The sequence below is a fragment of the Catharus ustulatus genome, chromosome 12, assembly GCF_009819885.2.
Source record: "Catharus ustulatus isolate bCatUst1 chromosome 12, bCatUst1.pri.v2, whole genome shotgun sequence".
NCBI lineage: Eukaryota > Metazoa > Chordata > Aves > Passeriformes > Turdidae > Catharus > Catharus ustulatus.
The window spans coordinates 14,504,347-14,525,957 of record NC_046232.1 but is presented as its reverse complement, the minus strand read 5'-3'; the positions used below and the strand labels follow the sequence as shown (position 1 = coordinate 14,525,957).

Genomic DNA, 21,611 nt, shown 5'->3' with positions numbered 1-21,611 from the left:
ACAGGCAGAGGTAGGGAATCTCAGACTACATTTGACAGATGTCAAGGAATTCAAGCTATGCCTGAGACTGTGATCTAGACAGACCCAAATTCCACATCAAATGAGGTTGGTAGGAAGGGCTGTACTTGTACCAAATGCATCAGGCATCAGGCTGGGAGATCTCCTGGCAATTTTTAAGCATACAGGATAAAGTTGGGTGATTGTATTTGAGTGATCTTAATTCTCCCTTCATCGGAATGATTAATTTTTTGCCTTTTCTTATTCCAAACCTGTTGCTTCCATTCGAAAGGCTTCTACATTCCACCTCATTTCTTCCACTAGGGAGCAATCCTTATCTGCACAACATTAATAAGCAGTTAAGGATCCTGAAAGACCCTTAAGGAAAGAGCCATTATTGCAAATAACAATTAATTAATAAGACATTCAAATTATTATCTTTGTAAGCTCTATACTAATCCTTTTACCTCTCTGTAGAATGTAGCAGGAAGTATTCAGCTGCTGTTTTAACCATGCTCTGCTCTACACACATCAATTCCAGGGCAGGAAAGGCAGAATTAAAAAATGACAGACAGTTAAAATCAAGAGAGTATAATGCCCAGGGCAATTATATCTAACACTCCCTACTCCTGAGAAGTGCTAATGGCTTTTTAATAGGCACCACAGGTCAAGACAGTGGGTTTGAATCTTTTTAGACAGTGGGGGGGAAATCTACTTTGACTGAAATCAATGACAAAACTCCAAATGATCTCTGTAGAAGAGGATTTCACTGATTTCTTAGTAAGATCTAAAGCCAGTGACATATTAGATTTTATTGGTATTTAATGACTTGTTCTCCATCAGCATCTCTGAGGTCTTTAACCAAACTTGCTTCATGTGTGTCATGAGATCCTTAAAATCATAGGAATAGAAATCTCTTAAAATGTATGCAATTACTTTCTATTTCTAGAAATATTTCTATTTCTTCTTGTCCTCTTTATTGACACTGATCAGAGCCACAATCAGCCACTGAGGATAAGAGCAAGGTCACATATGAGGGCTTGTGACTGGTGAGAGAATCCAGTGTTCCCATGGATCTCAAGGAGGTCTGAAAGCTGTAAAGCAGTTCTGAAATTTCCATTATGAATGCCCTGAAAAATTGAATCTTAATTGGAGCACTGGGTTATGTTTATGAGGCCACATATTCTTGTCTGTTTTTTTAAGGTTTTTCTTTGTTGTTGTTGTTGTTGTTGTTTAGGGTTAAGATTTATCTAAAAGATGAATGATACATGAATATTCCCATTATGAAGAATTCCTTCACCATTTCTCTATCATAAGGATAATGCAAACACTTAATGCAGCTTCTATGATTCAGGTGGACTTAAAGTATTTCCACTACTTTTTCCTAATGCACTAAGTACCCAACTTGTTAGTATCAAAATAGAATATAATTTCTTATGTTGATTAAACTGGAGCAGCATATAAATACATACATAATACAGTAGACAGTAAATACATAATAATACATAAATACATACATAATACAAATGCACAGAAAATACATCTCTTCCAGAAAATGGATACTTATAAGCTATTTCCTCTTCTTTTTAGTGGTCTTTAGAGTTGGTCCTATTTACTTGCTCTTACAAGTGGATTAGTAAGAGTGTGGAATTGACAGACTGAACCGAAGATTTTGTTACATAAATGCAATTTAATCCTCAGCTTCTATCTATCAAGCCAAAGCTGCTTCATCAGTATCTTGGAGCCCTAAATCATTCTTGTAAACTGGAAATTAATTACATAAGAGGTCATGTTTTTCTAGTGGCTCCAACATGAGTTCTCCACTCTTGGACCCTGAAGTTGGGTGTGTGTCTAAGCAGTGAATGACACTAGTGCTCAGGCAGAAGATGTCAATGTCCTGTACTAAGGGCTTGCTGACATTTGCTTTGGAAGGTTTGTTTAACTGTGGATCATTGAGTCAGTTATTTAATTGCATATGACTATCTTCCTAAAATATATCCAGAATTTCCCTCAGACAAGCACACTCTTATGGTTTTGGGTTTTTTTACCTTTACACCTTGAAATACAGTACAAACAACAGCTAGGATTTAAAACATCTCGTTAAACCAGCAGAAACTCCCAAGTCCACCATCATTCAGAGAATCAGTGGTCAGACTTCTGTTAGAGAGCAGCAGACCTGGTCTTTAGTTTTCTTCCAGCTTTCAAGCCTTTTGTTTTCTTTTCTTTCCAATTCAAGCAAGGAATTCATTGAAGCAGTTGCTTTGCTGGCTGTGAGCACAGGTGCAGCGCTTGGAGCTGCACAGAGGCCTCTGGTGGGGATTGTCCAAAGGATTTAGGAAGAACAAGGAAGCTGTAGACAGGCTACAAGAGGTTAAAATATTAATTGCACAAGGCTGGTGAGTGTGTCTCATTTCACCATAGGTCGAAGAAGGGCTGAGGTAAACCAGAACTTCATTTTCCTGATAGAAAAGCTGTGAGAATTTTTCCCCTGGAGTGCGTGCCCCCTCTCTTGGACTGAAATTTTAAAATACTTTAGTGACTGAAAGATAAGGCAGGAATTGGGTACTATTGATATGTAAATGAGAAACAATAGTGACCCCAGCTTCCTTTAAAAGTCATTTGATTTCAAATGGAGAGGAGGGTGGAAATGAAAGGAGAAAAGAGATGGTTTGTCTGAGAATCTCCCTGTCTGTGTGATCAATGGAAATGCAATAAGCCAACTACCCTTAAGGAAGTGAAACATAAAACTAAAGAAACTATTGATCTTATCTAAGGTTTTGTTCAACCTAGGAACAAGAAAAGAAGGTGGTAAAATATCCAAACTCTTTTTTATCTTGTCTGGATTGCCCAAATCAATCTTAGAGGAGCCCTATCTCCATTTGAAAGTTGCTGAAAACAAAGTAACAAAGTTTCACGGGGAATTTTTGCCTCCTGTTTCTGCCGGTTTGCAACTCGGTGGTCAAACCAGAAAATATCAATAATAAAATAATAAACTCCTTATCATTTCCTTGCTCATGTGATGACAGTCTGCATTGGTCCCTCATTGGAGATTTTACCCCTCCAGCTTAACTTGATTTCCATTGCTGCCTCCTTTTGTGGGGTTCAGAGCCCCCTTCTCATCCTTGGTTTTGGAAAGTCTGACAGCAAGGCTGTGCTGTGAGGAGTTCTGAGCACAGGTACAGCCATGACCCGGGAAAAATTAATGTTCTGTCATGTTTCACTCTTTCACCATTCCTCCTGATTCCTTGTTACCTTCCCTGCTAATTAGGACCCTTCTATAGCAAATTCCACTGTGCTGTTCCATTCATTATTGCATCCATCATCCTCCAAGTTAATACCTTTAGTGCCAGGGAGTACAGCTGAGCTCCAAACCATATGTCTTGGTAATACAGCTAATCTGAGAATCGAGCTTCATGCTCTGTGTGTGCATGTTCTGTTGGAAAAGCAGCTTCCTTGGCATGGTGTGCCTGATGGAGGAGTTGGAGAACTAATGGAAATAGATTTTAGCTTTTTCCTTCAAACGGCTTATGAACAACGAGGAATAACAAATGAGTTTTAAAATTATTGCAGGTATCTCAACAGTATCCTGTGAAGGAGGTTTTACTGCTGGTATGGATCCCTCTTTGAAGAAATCTTTTGGGAGGGCTGAGAAATAAGATCTTTTTTTTTACCTGTCCATTTTAATTCTTTTGAGTCAGAGGAATTAAATAGGACTTGATTAGAGGAAAACGCCATCCCTTTGCAGAGACACTGGAACTGGAGAGCTCAGCACTGAGCAGTGTGGTCACACAGTTCATAGGGCACTCTTGATACTAATTCAGAAAATCTTTGCTGGACAGAAGTGGTGAGAGTTAGTCTAATTAGAAGATCCAATATTATCCATCCCCTTTAGCCTGACCAGCATGGGCTGACATATTTAAATGAGTGATGAATCAGTGATCTGCCATGGAAGAGTGACTGAACTAAAGCAATATTCCAAGATGAAAGCCTCCCCTCTTTCTCATCCTTCAGAAGAAGCCTGCTCTGGTTTGATCTCTTTCTTCCCAGATGAGCCAAATTTGTTACCCATGTATGATTGACCACTGAATTGCAGCACTATTTTTTCATAATTATCAGTACACAATTAAATATTTTCTCTATCTTCCTTACTTTTGAAGATTACTTACCAAATTTCTGTGAGGGTTTTTTTACATATGTTTTATTCATAAGCAGTTTATTACAGTTAATAGTCAGGAATTGAGTTGTTTTGATGGAGTTTGCAGGTCACATGATGCTGCTTCCTTTCTCCAGTAAGATGTATATTGTTCTTGTAATTGGAACTCTGGTGCAGAAACTTTCAAATAATTTTAATTTGGCTTGTTGCCAGTACTCAGCCACCAACAAAAATTAATTCAGCAATATTCTTGCCACAAAGCATGTTTGATAAGTAGTTGTAGACAGAAAAAATAAAGAAATGGGATATATTCTATGCTTTCTGATGTACATTTCTGGAAAATGATTACATCATCTTTGCAAGTCTTACAGACTCTTTGCCATTTCTGATTTCTTTTGTGCCCCAGAGCTTATACTTTTCCTGAGTATGAGTAAGTCTCAAAAGCATTCAAAAGCTTCTTTTTTTAAAAAAAGAATCATCTCTAAAATGTGTGTTTTTTAGCTGACCCTCAGTGCTCTAGAGATCTCATTCTAAAGCAGATGCTGAGAATAAGAAAGAATAATTTTTCTTTCTGATAAGTCTGCTTCCAGTTCTGGTCCAAAGTGGCTGAAATTGGAAGCAGCTGAAACAACAAGAAAAGTATAGGAGAACAAAAGTTATCTAATATTAATCTAAGGACTGATGTTTCAAATTAAGGATGTTGTTTTTTTCCCTTTTCTTAAGTTGTTATCCAAGGCAAAAGTTTGCATCCTCTTTGCTTTATTTTCCTTCCTCTGTTATTTCCGCCCACCCCATGCACTAATTGATTGGTGATTCATTTTGTGAGATATTCTAATTGTACCTTTTGGGCTTGTGGGCCTCACTTCATAAAGCTTTGTAGGGACTAATGGTATTTAGGAAGTGGGGGAAGAAGAGGAAAGGGGTTTCTGAGCAAACAAATCAGGAGGTGTGGGTGTTAGTCCTTGCAGATACTTAAATCTACAAGGTTCTTATACAAAGTTCTTATATGAAATTCTTACATGAACTGCAGGAGTATTTCCCTTGTTAAGTGTTTTTTATTGGTTTGTTTGTTTTATTATTTGACAGGATGCTAACTGAGAAATCATAATTGTGCTCAAATCTGTTTGAAGGTGCGGTGATTTTGGCTCTTTGATTGTTTGGAAAAGCAAATTACAGCACATTGTTGGGATTCTTTGGGCCTTAAATCTACACAAAACCCAGAGTTCACCTGTAGGACCACCCCAGCCAATCTCATCTTTATTGATGGGGAATGAGACAATTGTATTAAAGTAGGTGTGACCAATACTGCATGAGGTGTAAGTGCCATCTCTGTTTCCAAAAGTCGTGGATGTTTTTTCCATCTGCTAATTTTTGTTGAGGGTGCTCAATGTTGCCATGTTGGGGAGGGATGGGGGTGGCGATTTATATGCATTCATATTAGTCTGTAAAGTTTGCAAAAAGGAAATGTTGGTCTGCATACTCTATTTTCCCATTTCCTTATCCATTCCATTAACCTTGCTGTTTTTGGAAAAGATCAGTCATTGAGTGGGGCCATTTTTCTTATCATCACATATAAAGAAGGTTTATTTCTGGTGTTTTTGTGGGGGGTTTTTTTGTTGTTGGTTGGTTGGTTTGTTTGTTGTTGGGTTTTTGTTTTGTTTGTTTGTTTTTTTTTTCAGGGGAATTGGTTTGGGGATTTCTAACCCTCTATGGGGTTAAACCCCATTTTCTAGCATTAGTAAATGTATTAAAGTTTTTCTGAGAACACTCAGCCCTTCTTTCCATGTTTATCAAATGGTGAATGACTCTGAAAGTGCTGTGGGCCCTTAGTCCAGCAGGCAGAGTTTGCTGCTGTACAAACCAATGTTTTCCTACCATGACTGAATGATTCATTAACTCTTTGCAGAAGTCTGCACGGGGGTGGCTGGCTGCACTGGTCCATCTGGTGAGGTGTCCCATGCATGCTGCCTTGAGAGGTGTTTTGGATAAAGCCTCCCAGCAGCTGCTGCAGTGGGTTCCAGCTGTTGTTCAGGCCATCTGCTGTGCTGTTCCTGGCTGCAGGATCTCAGTGTTGGGGGATGAGGAATGTTCCATTGTGCTTGAACTCACACTGGTACACGAAACAGGGGAGAAAGATGCTGGAGAAGAACAGCACAGAGCTTTCTTTAGCCTCCCTGTCTCCAGAGCACCCAGGAAGCACTAAAACCCCATGCAAAAATTATCAGGGGCACTGGGAAATAGTTATTTTATTCCTTGCTTTTATTGCTGAGCACCCAAGGAAAAGTACATTGGAATTAATTACTTTTTGTATGTGACACAGCATGGTCACTGGTGCTAACTGGATCATGAACAAAGATATTAAATTAATTTTCACATCTTATTTTGATTATTCTTTCTCCTGAGATGTTGAGCCAGCTGTATCCCTGACTTGCTATGACCTTGAGAAGATGTCCCATGCCATCTGGTTAAATTACAGCACAATAAAATATGACAACAGAGGTGAGATCATAATAGATTTGACTCTGCAAAGCTGGGAGGTGTCCAGCCCTGTTGAGATTCAGTGGACATGACTGGCATGCAGAATAGAAAAGCAGAGCTGTCATGTACCTCTTTTTTGGCCCACCCTTTCCCACTCCATACAGTTGTATTAGCTCTGCTGTTTGCCTCCTCTGCTGGGGCTCATCCTTGGAGAGCTTTTTCCAACAAATCCTGAAAATCTCCTCCCTTCCTTTCACTTGTTCATAATGTCAGCAGTGTTAATGGCGTGTCCTAGCTGGTAGTTGGCTTTTTGTTAAACCTAGGGACACAGCAGGCTCCATGGGGCTGGGGAGTGGAACACAGGCATCATCTTGAATAATGCTTGTCTTGAACATTGATCTGCCTTTAGATTTCGTTTTTCCCAAGTGTGTTGTAAACAACTGATGTTTCTAGTTTCTTTATGGGATTTTTCCCCCTCAGCTGCTTTTGCATTTCCCCAGACACTTGGTTGCAGGCCAGTCTTCCCATATTCCAAAGGTGTGCTCCAGAAAGGAGTTGATAGGTACTGACAGGGGCCATCAACTGTTTCTCTACAAAGTGGATGAGCAACAGGACTGCACAGATTCAGAAGTGCAAGTGTCCTGTCATATCCATCTTCCTGCATTTGAGAGAACAGGGCTAGATGGAGGAATCCCAGGTTTTGACATTACCAATCTGGGCAGCCCAGGCACTTGAGCAAAAAAAGCTATTTGCTATTGCACTTGGGGTTGCATGGAGAAGAAATTGCATTTTGTGAGGGAACAAGACATGAATCAATGGCTCACCTCTGTATTTTCACCCTGCTGACAAGTGACTGCTATTGTGTCCCCATTTGAAAATGAACACAACCAGTGTATTCATGTGGAGACATAAAAACAACAAATGCTGTCACCTTGTGATTGAGGGACTAGTTTTGTCCATGTGCTGTAAGGAGGAACAAGCTCTCCTGGTATTAAAATCAGAGCTGTCATGCTTGGAAGTCAAACAGTCTTTTGTAGTGCCTGAAGGCTGAAAATGCCTAGAAATTTATGGTCAGGCTAATCTCTGAATTGTATTTATTCAGTTTATGGGCGTAGCTGAGGACCTGGTTTGACTTCAGATGTTAGAGCCTTAACTACATTCACAGTAAAATTTATTACAGCAAACAGAAAAAGTATAAAAATACAGAAAACTCAATATTTAAAGATTATTTTTCATTTTCTATTTAAAATATTATGCTGACAAATCAGACAACTGCAGTCACACTCACATGTGATTTTTCTGGATGAAATGTTACTGTTTTATTTGAAGTCCACTAAGAAATCCAGAATGGCATGACCTTGAATGCCCATGGGAACTCAGTCTTCTAAAGCAAAACCTCTTGGGAAGGATGAGGAATAGAAAAGCAACATCCTAATGAAAACTAAGCACAGCATTTCAATGGTGCCCCTTTAAAAGCACAAATATCATTGCACATCATCCTTTCAAGTTTTCTGGGGAATTACAGCAGCTAGCTTTTTGATTTCTGATGTCTCTCTTGCTTGTTAATCTGGCCCCATGTGGATTTATTGTACAAATCTATTTGGCAGCTGAAAATTGCCCTTTGATGAAGCTCCTAGTCTAATCATGAACTCCTCAGGCATGGAAAATAAGAATGGGTAGGTGGAATAGCATGGGCTAAAAGAGCCATGCTTGCCTTTGACTATGCATGGATTTTTAGAAGCATCTAAAGTTCAAAGTTTTTGATTACAGGATTTTCTGTAAAGATGAATTTCTTTCCTCTTAGGATCATAACATTTGCCATGCTGGATCAGACCACTGGTCCATATAATCAGGTATCCTGCCTCATGCAGACACTCTTTCCTAATGGCTCTGAAGAAAACAAAACCTGCCTGTAAGGCAACTGATTCAATTACACTAAGACACAGAAACAAATAATCCTACAAGCCTGACCTGCCTCTCCTCTTCATACACTACAACATGAGCCCTGATTATCATTTTCAAAACTTGGAATAATGAGCTACATTCTCTGTGAATAATTATGTCACTTTTTCATTCTCTTCTGTAATCTTTTAGCAGACAGGGCTTCCTGCAGCAGTTCATTCCACCCAGTTGATGCCCATAACACGTATATGCCATCTGTTATTAAGCATAAAGTGTATTTTGAAGTCTAATCTTTCTTTAGCTGGTGTCTGTATCCTTGTAAAATGTGCTTCCCACAGCTGCAGTAGTTCCCTGTTGGCTTGTCTGTCCGCTCTGTGTCCATGCTCACTGCCATCTTCATGCCTTTGTTATTTGCTCTGTTATCCAGGTCCCCTGGTCTGGTCTTCCCTAAAATCACACTAGATGGTCTGTTTGTTCTCTTCAGTCTCCAAATCTGCAGATACAGGTTCTATCCAGCTCTTGTCTGTTTGGTTCATTTCCTTGTTGTGTTTCCAATTCAGATTAATTTATTTTTCAGGTGTACTGAACTCTTTTACTAATTGTTACTTTTTCTCCATTTTTCTTCTATGGCAAAAATGATTTCCAGTTGCCCAGTATAGCAGATCTGATTATTATTTCTCTGCATTGACAGTACTAAATTCCTTCCTTACTGACTGAGTGCTGATGCTTTTTTTTTTTTTTTGCTAAAATCAGAACATTTCTTTGCCTGGTACTTCAAACATCATAAATAATACCTGTGTATCTGCAAACTGAGCTGGGTGCTGGGCTTGTCCTCGAGTAAGAGCCAGGTCTGCCAGCTAGAGAAGGAGGGTATTACATGAGTCCACATCTGGAAATTCTGCTCCTGCTGCAGCTCCTTGGGTATGATAACAGTGTCCTGTGCAGCACAGCTCCACAGCCTCTCTGCCTCTCTGTGATTCTGTCTCAAATCTGGACTGAAAACTTGACAAATATCAGAGTCACAGCAGGAACAAAGGGAGCTCTGCCCTCCTCTGCCATGTCCAGGTGCAGCCTGTCCTGTAGCAGGGAAGGCTGCCATCACTGGGAAAAGTATTAAGCACTGAAAACAGAATTTTAATAATAAATTCATGAAGCTTTGATGCTTAGATGAGACTTAGTTCTTCTGGTTTGACCTCTTGTACATCATAAGCCTTTGGGCTTCACCCAGGTGGCTTTGTACAAAGCCTGTTAACTTGTGTTTGTGTAAACAGAAAGATATCCAGGCTGGGTTTGAGAATATCACAGGATTGGAAATCTATCTGGTCCCTTGGTATTTTCTAGATGTCAGTAATTGTTAAATATTATTGCCTTATTCTCATTTGAATTCATCTGCCTGATGTTTTGGCTGCACTTGTGCTATTTTTCTCTGCTAGTTTAGAGAGACCTTTAGTAAGTTAGAGTTTGTTCTCTTGAAGGTACTTACACAATGCAACCTTAGTGACCTTTCAATCTTTTTTGATAATTAATTAAACATGCTTAATTCTTTAATAGTTTGTCTATACCAGAACATGCAGGAAAGTGCCTCTGTATTAAGTAAAGGTGCAAGTGGAAATTCTTGTGCTAAACCACATTAAGCTACATGTCAACACTCTGAAGCAGAATTAAGGTGGCCTTAATTAAATTTGGCTTAACTCATTTCTAAAGTAAATTAAGCCAAACTAAATTGTAAACACTTTAGTTTTGAATACCAGAGCAGAAATATGTTCTTCTCTGTGTTATAAAATTGTAAAGTGGGGGTATGCTTATGCCAGATGAACTCTGAGACAGAAGTTGATAAGCCTAGCAGGAGAGCTTGGGATGGAATCTGAAGTTTTATAGCTTATCTTTAGGTAAGACCCTGGATTGCATACTGCATATGGATGATTAAATAAAACCCAAAAAACTGCTGTGATCTCCCTTGGATGTGTTATATTCTAATTTTTGTCTAAGGAATACATGTGCTGCCAGATGGTGGGGGATCTACAAGTGAAGATATGTGGTCTAGAAAGAGACATTTTGGCACAGCATGCAACATGCAGGGATGCAGATTTTGGGGACAATTCAGAAATCATCTGCTTACTTGTCACAAGTAGGGAAGGCTCAGGCCTGATGAGGCTGATGACAGTAGAAATAATAATAATGAGAATAATGAGAATAATGAGAATAATGAGAATAATGAGAATAATGAGAATAATGAGAATAATAATAATAATTTTTTTTAAAGTTGGTTACTTACAGCCAAGAGAAGAAAGAGAATTTGAAGACGTTCAATGCTGATGATGTGTGATATTCTTCCATACCGAGGATTAGAAAGATGTCGCTAATGTCTTTTGCTGCAAAACAAACAACCACTGAGATTATTTTCAATCAAGTAGTTGTCATAAATGAGCCTCACTTAGCAAGAGTGGACAGAGGAGGAAAGACAAGTATGACATCACTCTGCATTGTTTGTCTAGACCAGAAGTGTGGGATGCAAAGGCTTGTTTGGATAATGGCAGAGAAATACATGGAGTTCTATTTGATAGAATTCTTCAGGGCTTTTGATGAAAAGGAAAGACAAAAATCTTGGTGATTTTACCGGAGAGTTTTTTAAAGGTGTAAATCAGGGGAGGAATGAAAGATGATTGTTGGTTGCATGAGCTGATCTGAAGCAGAAGCCGTTTTTAGGAGAAGTGAGCCCTGTTCCACTGCTCAGGGAAATTACATGGATGAGATTCCCTTGTACTTTGGAGGAAGAGAACTAACCTTTCATGAAGTGTTAGGGGGCAAGCCCTATGAAAACAAATGCAGTTCAGACTCAAACACTTTGTCATAAATAGACTGAACCAGTGCAGGAAAAACTGCAGATCCAATAATTTCTCAAATGTCTCCACACTACTGCTAAAGAATAATGAGCAAGACAAATTGAAAGATCATCTCTGTTGATAAGGTGTAATTTAACTGGCTGTACTGGAAGCTGCTAGGAAAATTTTGGCAATTCTTGAATTTAAACATCTCCAGCTACTGGTCTGTTCCCTGCTTGGGGAGGACAGGAAAGGCAGTGGCTTGTCTGGCTGGGATGAGGGGAGTGGCAGTGTGCTACATCTTCATTTACTGATAATTCAGGTTTACATGCTGCAGGTAGGGTGGCAAAGGCAAGGAAATGATCCTCCTTGGCACGCTGAATTAAACCAGAAAATGGGATAAACTACCTCAGAAGCACTTGTATTCCATGCAGGAAGAGTAAATGTGTAGCCATGGGTTTTAGTTTGGGTGAGATCTTGAGATTTTGTGTGGCAGCAGTAAATACTGTTAAAGATTCCAGACATTACAGATAACTAATTTGTGACACAAAAGATGTAGTATCCACTGCAGTTCTATTTTGGACTACTTTGTAACAGGAAATGATGAATTAATCTTTGTTGTGGGAGTTTGTGGTTACCTAGACACCAGTGATCATGACCCAATTACATTTAATGTGGGCTGGGGACAATGTTCCTATTTCTTGTGTATTTTTTCCTTAATAAGGGTGAATTTTCAGAGCTGAAGAAATATTGGAGTTAAAGCAGACCACAAGAGGGAAAAAAATGGAAGTATTATGAATAGAAATTGAGTCCTTTTCTAAAAAGGATTTTGTTGCATATCCAAAAAGGCACAATTCTCTAATCAAGAACTGAGGACACGTTCGGTTAAAAATGATGCTGATTGAGTAGCAAAAAGAAAGTAATAATTAGTGTAGAGGACAGTGACTCATAATACTGATGAAAAGTCTACGTGATTGATTACAGGGAGACAGTTTTCTGTTATTTCAGTCTCAGTTTCTTGTTTGTTAGCACTAATTGTTTACAGTATTTCTGAATGTAATGAGTAAACAACAGTAGAGGTCATTTCCCTAAATGTGGCTCATGAAAATAATCCTGCAAAGAATAATAGCATAGATTTATTGTTCCTGAACAATGAAAATAGGGAAAATAGACATGAGCCATTGTAATGTTGGAAATGGATATGAGAAGATAAAGAGTAAAAATTCATGGCAGTCAGTCCTTAGAACAGTAAGAAAGTATTTGAAAGCATCACCAGAAAATAAGTTCAGGAACACTACTATAGAAATTATTGCATGGATAAAATTTTTAAACAGATGTCTTTATTAAAGCAGTGCCTTTAATTTGTTAGAGGTATTTCTTTTTTCTACTCATTACCATGTTAATCTTCTCAAAGATTATGGTTCTTGTCTGGGTGTTTTCAATAATGATCATACTTAATGCTGATTATCTTTGCCATTATCATTTCTTCCTCTGGGATTTATTAGGTCACTGGACTAAGAGCAAAAGGAAGAAACTATTTCTTTTCTATCTGCCATGGATTGGCATCTATAATACATCTATCAGTTTGTTACTTCTGACCCAGAAATGGGAAACTTTCTATTCTGTTGACTGTATACTTAGTCCTAGTACAAGATTTTCCCTTTAGGGATTGGATTTAAAGAGACCAAATTCTTACTAGGCTGGGGCTAGGACTTAGCCTCTGAAGATGCTTTGCCTCATTTTCTATTGTCGTCATCGTCACCACAGCCAACACTTCCTCAACACCTTTTGCCATGGAAGACAAAAATGTTGATATGTAGTTGGGGAAAGCAGGTGTTGTCTTTGAAATCTCCTGATATTTCAAGCCAATGTTCCCATTTTGCACTAGGATGAAAACACAGCCTTTTAAAATAACTTGCAAAAATTGAAAACCGCTGATCACAGAGCAGGTCACTACCTTCTTTTGGCTGAGGAAAACTCATTCCAGTCTGCCTGCTTCAAAGCAAGGATTTAGATTGCTAGAAGGTCTTTTGTTGAACTTGTCCCTGCTTCTTGTGTAAGAGTTGTAACATATTGTGTAAATAATGAGATGTTCCTTGAGCCAGAAAGAGACTTAATTGCACAACCCAGGAGCAATGGTACTCACCTAAAAGAGAACAGCCCCCATCCCTTGTAGGGAAGAGGGGAACTCAACTTGCAAGGATATTTTTCTTGTGGGGTCTGATGAAAATATCACCCAAGAGCTGAGCAGCTCTTCCTGAGAAAGGGCACCTGTACCCTGTAATAATCTCACAAAGAAATTTTGTCTTTCTCAAAACATTTCTCACCAAATCTCTTCCTGTTTCCTACCTCCTCTTAGCTTTATGAATAAAGCAGAAAGTTTCCTTTGGGGGTGCTCAAAGCAATGACTGAATTCCACAATGAAATTGGATCAGAGATTCATACAAAGCAGCAACGAAAAAGATGTTTTATAATGAATTTGAGGAAGATACTGTAAATTATTTTGGGAGAGAAGTATAGCTGTGTACTACCAGGGCTAAAAAAGGCCTTGAAATTTTGTCCATTTTACAGCAGCTTGGTCCTGCTGGAGATCACTTATTTGATAAAATATAATTTAGAACAGATATATAGATTTTCTTTTGCCACAGGATCCATGAGGGCAGTTTGCATTTGTTCATAGGTACTTTTTTTTTAAGTAATAATTTGTTTAAAAGATACTGCTCAGCAGATTTTGCAGGAACCTGTAGTGGTTTGGGGAAAGCTGGTTTGATAAAATGATTTTACCTTGCAAGGTAATTGAAAGTCGAGTGAGATTATTTGGTTTGAATTTCTGTCTACATGAAAACAATGGAGGATGAATCTAGCATTTCTGATGGTGTTTACTTTAGCCCTTGGGGTTTTTTTTAACATTATATTATACTTTCAGTTCTATTTTTATTGCCCTTCTCATATTTTTCTTCGTAGCCTTGAGGAGGAATAGGCTTGGATCTGTTGTGTGAGTTAGGGAGAAGGGCTGCAAAACCATGTCACGATGGCCCAGAGCATGAATGCCTCACTGGCTGGCACTGATGGGGAAGAAGAGAGACAACCCTGGAACACAACATAAACAAACAAGCCTGGGCTCCTTGGTGCCTTGTTCACAACCTCCAGCTCTCCTAAGCCCAGCTGAACTGGCACCTGAAGTCAACCCTGTCACCTGTGCTACCAGGCAGAGCCATTCCACCAAAGATGAAAGCTGTGAATGTGCAGTAGGCAGCTGGACACCAATTTATAATGACCTTTTAAGAGCAGCCCTTCTGTCTCTTCCAGTGAGGGAGAATGAAACAAATGGGATCTGAAAGTGGAGCCCAGGCTGGCTTGGAAAGAGCGACACAAAGGTTGCTTTTCTGATCAAGCCAGTATGTTCAGTGATTGGAAGGACTGCCAGGGGTCAGTGCATTGAAGATTTTTCTGGGTCAGAACAGCCCTGCTAACCTCCACACACACAGAAATTACTTGAATTTCTTATCTGACTGATCAGCTCTAGGTAAAGGTGTTGCACAGGCTGGGTACATGCAACAAGCCACCAAAAGTGCATCTGTGGCTTCACACATTTAGTTCTCACCAAATCAATTGATTTTTGTACTCTGAAGTATGATTTGTACTGGGGCCTGGTATTAAATGTCAGCTTTGAAAATAGGCCTTGTCAGGACTAATGCAAAATTCACTCTTGTGGTTAATTTAACGAGATACATCGGCAGACATTGTACATTTATTAAACAACCATAATTGTATTTATATTAATGCCAGTGTCTACCCAGGAGAGATTCAGGCCTGGCATAATAGGATTTGTTTGTAATGCAGAATTGAGATCTCTGAATATAGATGCAGTGGTAAACTCAGGGCTTTGAGAATGAGGCCATGTTGTGGGCTGAGCTTGAGCAGCCCTGGGATGTTCGGATGCAGGTTCTGCAGGTAAGGCTGTGAGCTGTGACAGAGGTACATGGTTAGAGCTCATGTCAGACTGGGAATGCTGTCAGATTTTTAGTTATTCTGGATGCTGCAAAGTTGCTTGAAATCCATTGGTATTGACTGCTTTCAGGTGCACTGCATTTGCATGTTCATTCTCTTTAAAAGGTCAGCAAAGCATCCTGACAGTTCTAAAGGTGGCCTGCTGTGCCTGAAGTGTGTTTAGTTTTGTGCTGTCTCCTCTGTAGGATATGGCATCAAGTAATTTGGGTATGATATTGATCATGTAGCACGTTTTTATGTGGGTAAGGTCATTGCTTAAGTTTTGAGGTGAATGGGATTGTTTCTGAATTTTCCTATGTTACAGTTACATTATTTCTGGAAAATGGCCTGTGGTTATTGCCCTGTTCTGTTCTGCATTGATGTCCTGGGAATAAAGCAGGAGATTTCTGGGACAGTGGCAGCTCTGCTCAGTTGGTTGCAGGAGGCAAGAGCAACCTGCACTGGATTCAGCAGTGTCTTCCTGCTTTTTATGCTGACAGAGTTCCCACCTCCCCTCCTCTGCATACTGATGTCCTGCATCTTTACTCTGCCTGTCTGTCACTGCAAACGGGAGAACAAACTTGACAGTGGTGGATTGAAGGGCTGTAAATGGTTATTGATTCCCAGACCTCTTGCATTGCCAGAGGTGGGGGGTGAGGAAGGGTGTGTGCTTGGGGACAGAGCATGCAGGTTTGTAGGGGTTTTAGCATGGGTGAGTGACAGGATGTACATGATTATAATTTTCCTGTGGGTTTGCTTCTTCTGGCTGTGTGCAAATGAGAGATTGTGCTTAGAAGGTGTGCACAAGGTTGTGTGTACGTGTGTGAATGTACATTTATCTCTGCTTATAGGCAGAACATGAAACACAGGTAATTGGTATCAGCATTGCCTGAGTCTAACACAAAGATTAAACTTGATCTTGGAGGTCTTCCCCAGCCTAAATGATTTTATGATTCTGCTACATGAGTGCGTGTATCTTGTGTGGGTATGTGGAAAGCACACAGATGTTCCCTGTGGGTCTATCTAGGAAAGGTGTAACCACAATTAGGATGAACTCTGTGTCATTCTGCTGCCAGGTGACACTGTCACAGGTGCTAGTGCAGGCAGGGTGGGAAGAAGGCAGAGGTGCATGACCTCAGCCTTCCTGTTAAACCTTTCCTGCCATAGCACATATGGGAGGCTGTCGCAGCCTGTGAAAGGGAATGAAGTCTAATTCTAAAGGAAGACTGAAAAGAAAATGCACATAGCAGTGACTGAGTTCAGATTTCATTAGCTTCTGATATCTCTGTTCTCAGGGGAAAAAAAATCACATTTCCTTGGTGACCTTTTAATAAATGCAAAGCTGGGGGTAATTCTGTCTCTCAGTTCGCTTCCATTTGTAACTAATTGGAGTGGAGGTGTGAGTGCCCAGGAGTGCAGCAGAGCCTCTGAAGGACAGCATGCTCACACCACTGCCTTTGGTGCATTTTGTGCTTGCCTGTGGGGGCCCACAGGACAGCAAAGCAGATGAATGCCCTGTGAGGTTCTGTCCCATCCCTTCCTCCACCCAGGATGGAGCAGGAGGGTGGGGCAGCCTCCTCCCACTGAGCTGACCTGTTCAGTGACACCTCCCTGATGTCAGGGCTGGTGGAAAGCAAACAGCACCGGCAGAGCCTGTCACAGCTGCTGCTTTGAGCTGTTACCTGATGCTTTTAGCCCTTCTTTTTAGCCCTTCTTCCTCCTTACTGCTCATGTGCTGTTTATTAGAAGGTGGGAAGGAGCTTTCATATCTTCTTAACTCTCCTTACCTTTCTTTAGGGTCTTCTACAGCTCTTCAGGCATGTCTTTCTGAGCATAAGCATTTTGGGATTTAAAATTCCGTGCATGGGTTTAGTGGAGTATAGGGCAAAGCAAGGCGATTTCAGCTGGAGATGGAGATGTGGAGTCAGACCCTGCTGAAGTGCCTGCTGATACAGAGATGCTCAGCATCCCACAGATGTGTAAATGCTCACTGTTTCATGCCCTTGGTCCTAATTCCAAGGCTAGACCTTGCTATCAGGGTATTGAGATAACAGTTCAGTGAGTGTGCTGTTCACTCAGTGTTGTCAACTGGTGGAGCATGAATGGGACTTTTTGTGAGTACATTGCTAGAAAGGAGAAATCTCATCAGGATTTATTATGTATTTTTTGGGAAAATCTTTTGTTACATTTTCTGGGAAAGAAGAAGTTTGGGTAGATTTATGAATTCACATGAAAAGGCTCTTGAAAGAGGGACAGCCTGAAAAGGGATCAAATTATTGTGGTACAGATTTGGCTTATTATCTGCTCATATAGCCCAAGAATGAGAAGCATGTGGCTCTTCTCAGAGTGTTTGGAATACATAAGTACAGTCCAGATGGCATTTAAGGTCAGGCTGGCTTTGCTGGAGATCCTGACTGGTTGAAATAAGAGAATGTAAAATTCTGAAGAGAGGCTTATTTCATGAAGACTGAATAACAGATATTTCAAGCCCCAAGGTGCTTCATTAAATATCCTCTCTTTCCAGTCAGTTCCACTGATTTCATTTGAGGGTGTACAGCTATGATAAACTGAATTAAATGTGAGCTCTCATAACTCCTCACCCAGAATCTCAACCTTAAAGAGCTTCCAAAAAGGCAGAATCAGTAATGGAAGGCCTTCTCCTTTAAGACAGCCAGAATGCTCCCAAGACAACCAGAAGTGTTTTACCTATATTTCTATATCAATACTTCTGGGGCTTGGCATAATCCCAAAATACTTCTCATTTATGTATATGTTCTTGAATTTAAAAGGAAAAGTTAAAAAATAAGACAAAAAAAATAAAACCTTAAGAATTCTCTCCTCTGTTGCCCATGGCACATTTTTTTTTGTACAACAGCACAAAAATTATTTTTTATATATACAGAACTCTTTATATAGGGATTTGAGAGAATTTGCTTTCCACTTGAAGGGAAAATCAGTAGTAGGGTACATGGAGAGAATAATTCCACGTGTAACCCATGTAATGAGCTGACAATTTGTGAGTGGGTGATTAGTCCCTGTGAAGGGCTGTGCCCACAGCTCTTGCAAACCTGGTACAAGAATACTTAGGGACTGAATGAAGACTTTGTCCTCACTGATTGCACGTAACGCTAATTGGGTTTTGGATGCACAGCAAGGTTAGTGGCACCAGACACAGCACAAGTTTATGATTATGCATGATATAAGCTGCATCATCCACTGCTTGCTGACAAATGTTCTGTCTCCACACCCAGACAAAGAAGTGATAAAGAACAGGTTACATTTTTCCTAAATCATTTGCCAATCATTTTTGATTTTCATTAGGAGTCTGAAAGAGTCTGGGTAATTGTACTGCTCAGCGTGGCTTTGTGGGAAAGGGCTTAATTTTTATGTTTCCATTTAGTGAATTTTATTGTATTGTTTCTTAGCTCATTGATGTATAAATCCTAGTTACACTGAAGCAAATGCCTAGGAAATAGAAAAACAAGTCGGTGTTACTCCTTTGTATGCACTGGGTGGTGACAGGTATTGCTGAGTGTAATTAATTCACTTGTAAAGGACCGAGATCTGCATGATCGTGTTTCCCCATTTTAACGCTAATTACTAGAAATTATTAGCACGGTGTTAATAAATGAGTGAAGACTGTGTGCACAATTTACAAGAAGAATAGATATGAATCTCTGTGTGCTTCTATTTAGCTCCTGTCTGTACTTTCCTGACTCACAAGAGGTGAGTGCTTGTACTGGTGGAGTGTTTGTGTGCAGGAAATATTTGTGAGTGCAGACTCGTCTTTGCTGAAGACTAAGACTGAATGTGGGCACACACCTGAGTGAATGAGTTCCACTTTCTCTCACACCTCCAAGTATTCAAATCTGCTCTGGTGTGTCTGTACGTGGTGAACATGTTATTTTATTTGTGTAGTTGTGAATGGATGTGTTTGCTGTGGTACCTGTGTCTCAGAAATGTGTCCTTGAGTGTTGATGATTGTCAGTCTGAGACAGAACTTTCCATATGTGCCCTTTTCTCTCCTTCATCCTCACAGATGTGTCCTCTGTTAGTAGCAGTTAATAAAGCCTTTTAGTTTTCTGTCATTTTGGGGTTTGGTTTTGGTTTTTTCCCCAAGAAATTGTGCACAAAGAGCTTGGCAGAAAGTGGTGTTTTCTTGAAAGCCATGTCTAGTGCTTTTTTCCCACTGTCAGCCAATTACTTCCTTTAGTGTCTGAACATAAGACTTGCCAATAAAACTCCCAAAATAGCTTCTCTCTCTATTACTAATGTTTGCCAACAATAGCTAGGGAAGAGGAAAGGAAATCTATTTTTGTGTCTGGGTTCTAACATAAGGTAACCCTGCAGGCTTTAATGAAAATTAATTCAGCGCCTAAAGTTAAAGGCTTATTTGAACTGGAATTTTTTTTTTACCAAATTCAAATATGACAGTTGAGAGGTGACAGGTGTTGGCTCCTTATGGACAGGAAGGTGCCAGACAAGTGAGTGCAATACAGTGCAGTGAAGCTGGGCTGTGGTTTGGGATGTTTAACCTCTAAATGGAGGAGGGTGGAACAAAGCTGAGTGTGTGCCAGTCTAGGCTCCATCCACACCAGAGACCTTCTTGTCTGAGCTTCCCTCAGCATCAGGACTGAATGTGGAGGACTGTAGAGCTGAAGTGGAAGGTACAGGCAGGTTCAGGTCAGCTAGGGATGGATGGACGTGTTGAGGGAACCATTTTTCTTGTCCAAGCTACAGCTTCTGCACTATTGCTCATCTGGAGTAGAGAATTTGGAGCCTGTACTGAGAAGAGGTAATTCCAGATGTCTGTCCTTGCCAGCCAAGCCTGCAGCTGAGCAGGCCTGTGAAGGATGGGCAGATTGAGCCCAGAGCCCCGGTCACTAAGCAGGTCTGAGGTGATGAAGCAGAACCAGCTCAAGCCAGGAACACAAACCAGTGAGTCAGGATCAGGTCCAGTGGTGGTGACTGGGGTCAGCCCAGGAATCACTGGAGGATCTGCAGTGACAAGGAGGATCCCAGGTGAAGACAAGAACTCAGTCTGTGGATGGGAGTCCTGGCTGATGGGACCTGTGGGCAGGCTCATGTATCTGCTGCTTTTGCTTGGGAGGCAACATAAAGTCAGGACCTCAGCTCCTGTAATAACATCCCTTCTTCCAATGTTGTATCCATCCTTAAGCATCACCACTCTCTCCTAAACTCATGTGGCTTTTTGGTCCCCTGATTGACTCTGAAAAACTGTGATTGTTTATTGTCTTCTTGAGCCTGTCCAGGTTCCAGCCCTGTCCATCCCTGCTGTGTGGGACACCACCAGCTCTTTATCCTTATCTCGTGTTCTGCCATCCAGCTGCACTTGTGGACTCTGGAGATCCTTTGTCAGAGTGGCTGGTGCTCAGGGGATGGGCAGTTCCTCTGCCTGAGGAAAGGACTTGGTCTCAGTGGAAAGGGGAGAAGCAGGATGTGACTGAAGACCTGCCTGCTGTCCTGGTCTCAGTAGTATCTGTCATTTTGTCCAAGTTTCATGTATTGCTGGCTTTTTATTACAGAATTTAAATGATACAAGCTCTTTTTAAGCCAGACTCTTTACTGTGGTTTTGTGGTGGGTTTTTTTTGAAACCTGTTCTTTATTTCTTGTTAGTCTCTGATTTTTTTTTTTTTAATAAAGCATGGCAGAATTCCAGATTAATACCTTCAAAGAGCTTTGTTCTATCCATGAGAGGTGAAGTGTGAGAGGTAGAGAATTGTGGGCTCTCTCCCTAGCTCTGCCAGTGCCCTTGACGAGGTGCCTTTGACTAGGTTACTCCTCTTCTGATTCAGCATCCCTGCTTGAAGCTTGCAGTGCTGCTCTCCCACCTCCCAGAGGGTATCCTGAGATTAATTGAGGGATATATCTAAATGGCTTTAGCACGCAGGCTGAGAGTCACCAGGGACAAAGCTGTTACTAGGGCAGGAATAAAGGTCAGGCCCTTGCTGACATCATTGTCTCGATTAATTAATACACTAATCTCTATAACTCCTCTTCAGCAAATATAATTTGGCCTCAACCCTTATTTTGTTCATTTTTCTGTGTCTTGGCTTTGGGAGAACTAATGAAAAGACCTTGATGGAAAAATCCTGCTTTTCACCACATGCCTTCCCCTCGACCAGCCCTGTAACTTGTTCCCTCCTTGTTCCCTTTTTGCTCCTGTTTGTCTGAGGGCTTTGCAGGAAACTCCCCTGGCCAGTTAAATGGCTCTTCATGGCACACCAAAAGAGACACATCCCTCAGT

At 40.5% G+C, this 21,611-nt stretch overlaps 1 protein-coding gene across 4 annotated transcripts in view; it reads left to right on the top strand.

Moving 5' to 3' along the window:
• Window positions 1-21,611, top strand: part of AGBL1 (AGBL carboxypeptidase 1) — a 367,447-nt gene that overhangs the window by 147,568 nt on the left and 198,268 nt on the right. The window lies entirely within an intron of this gene.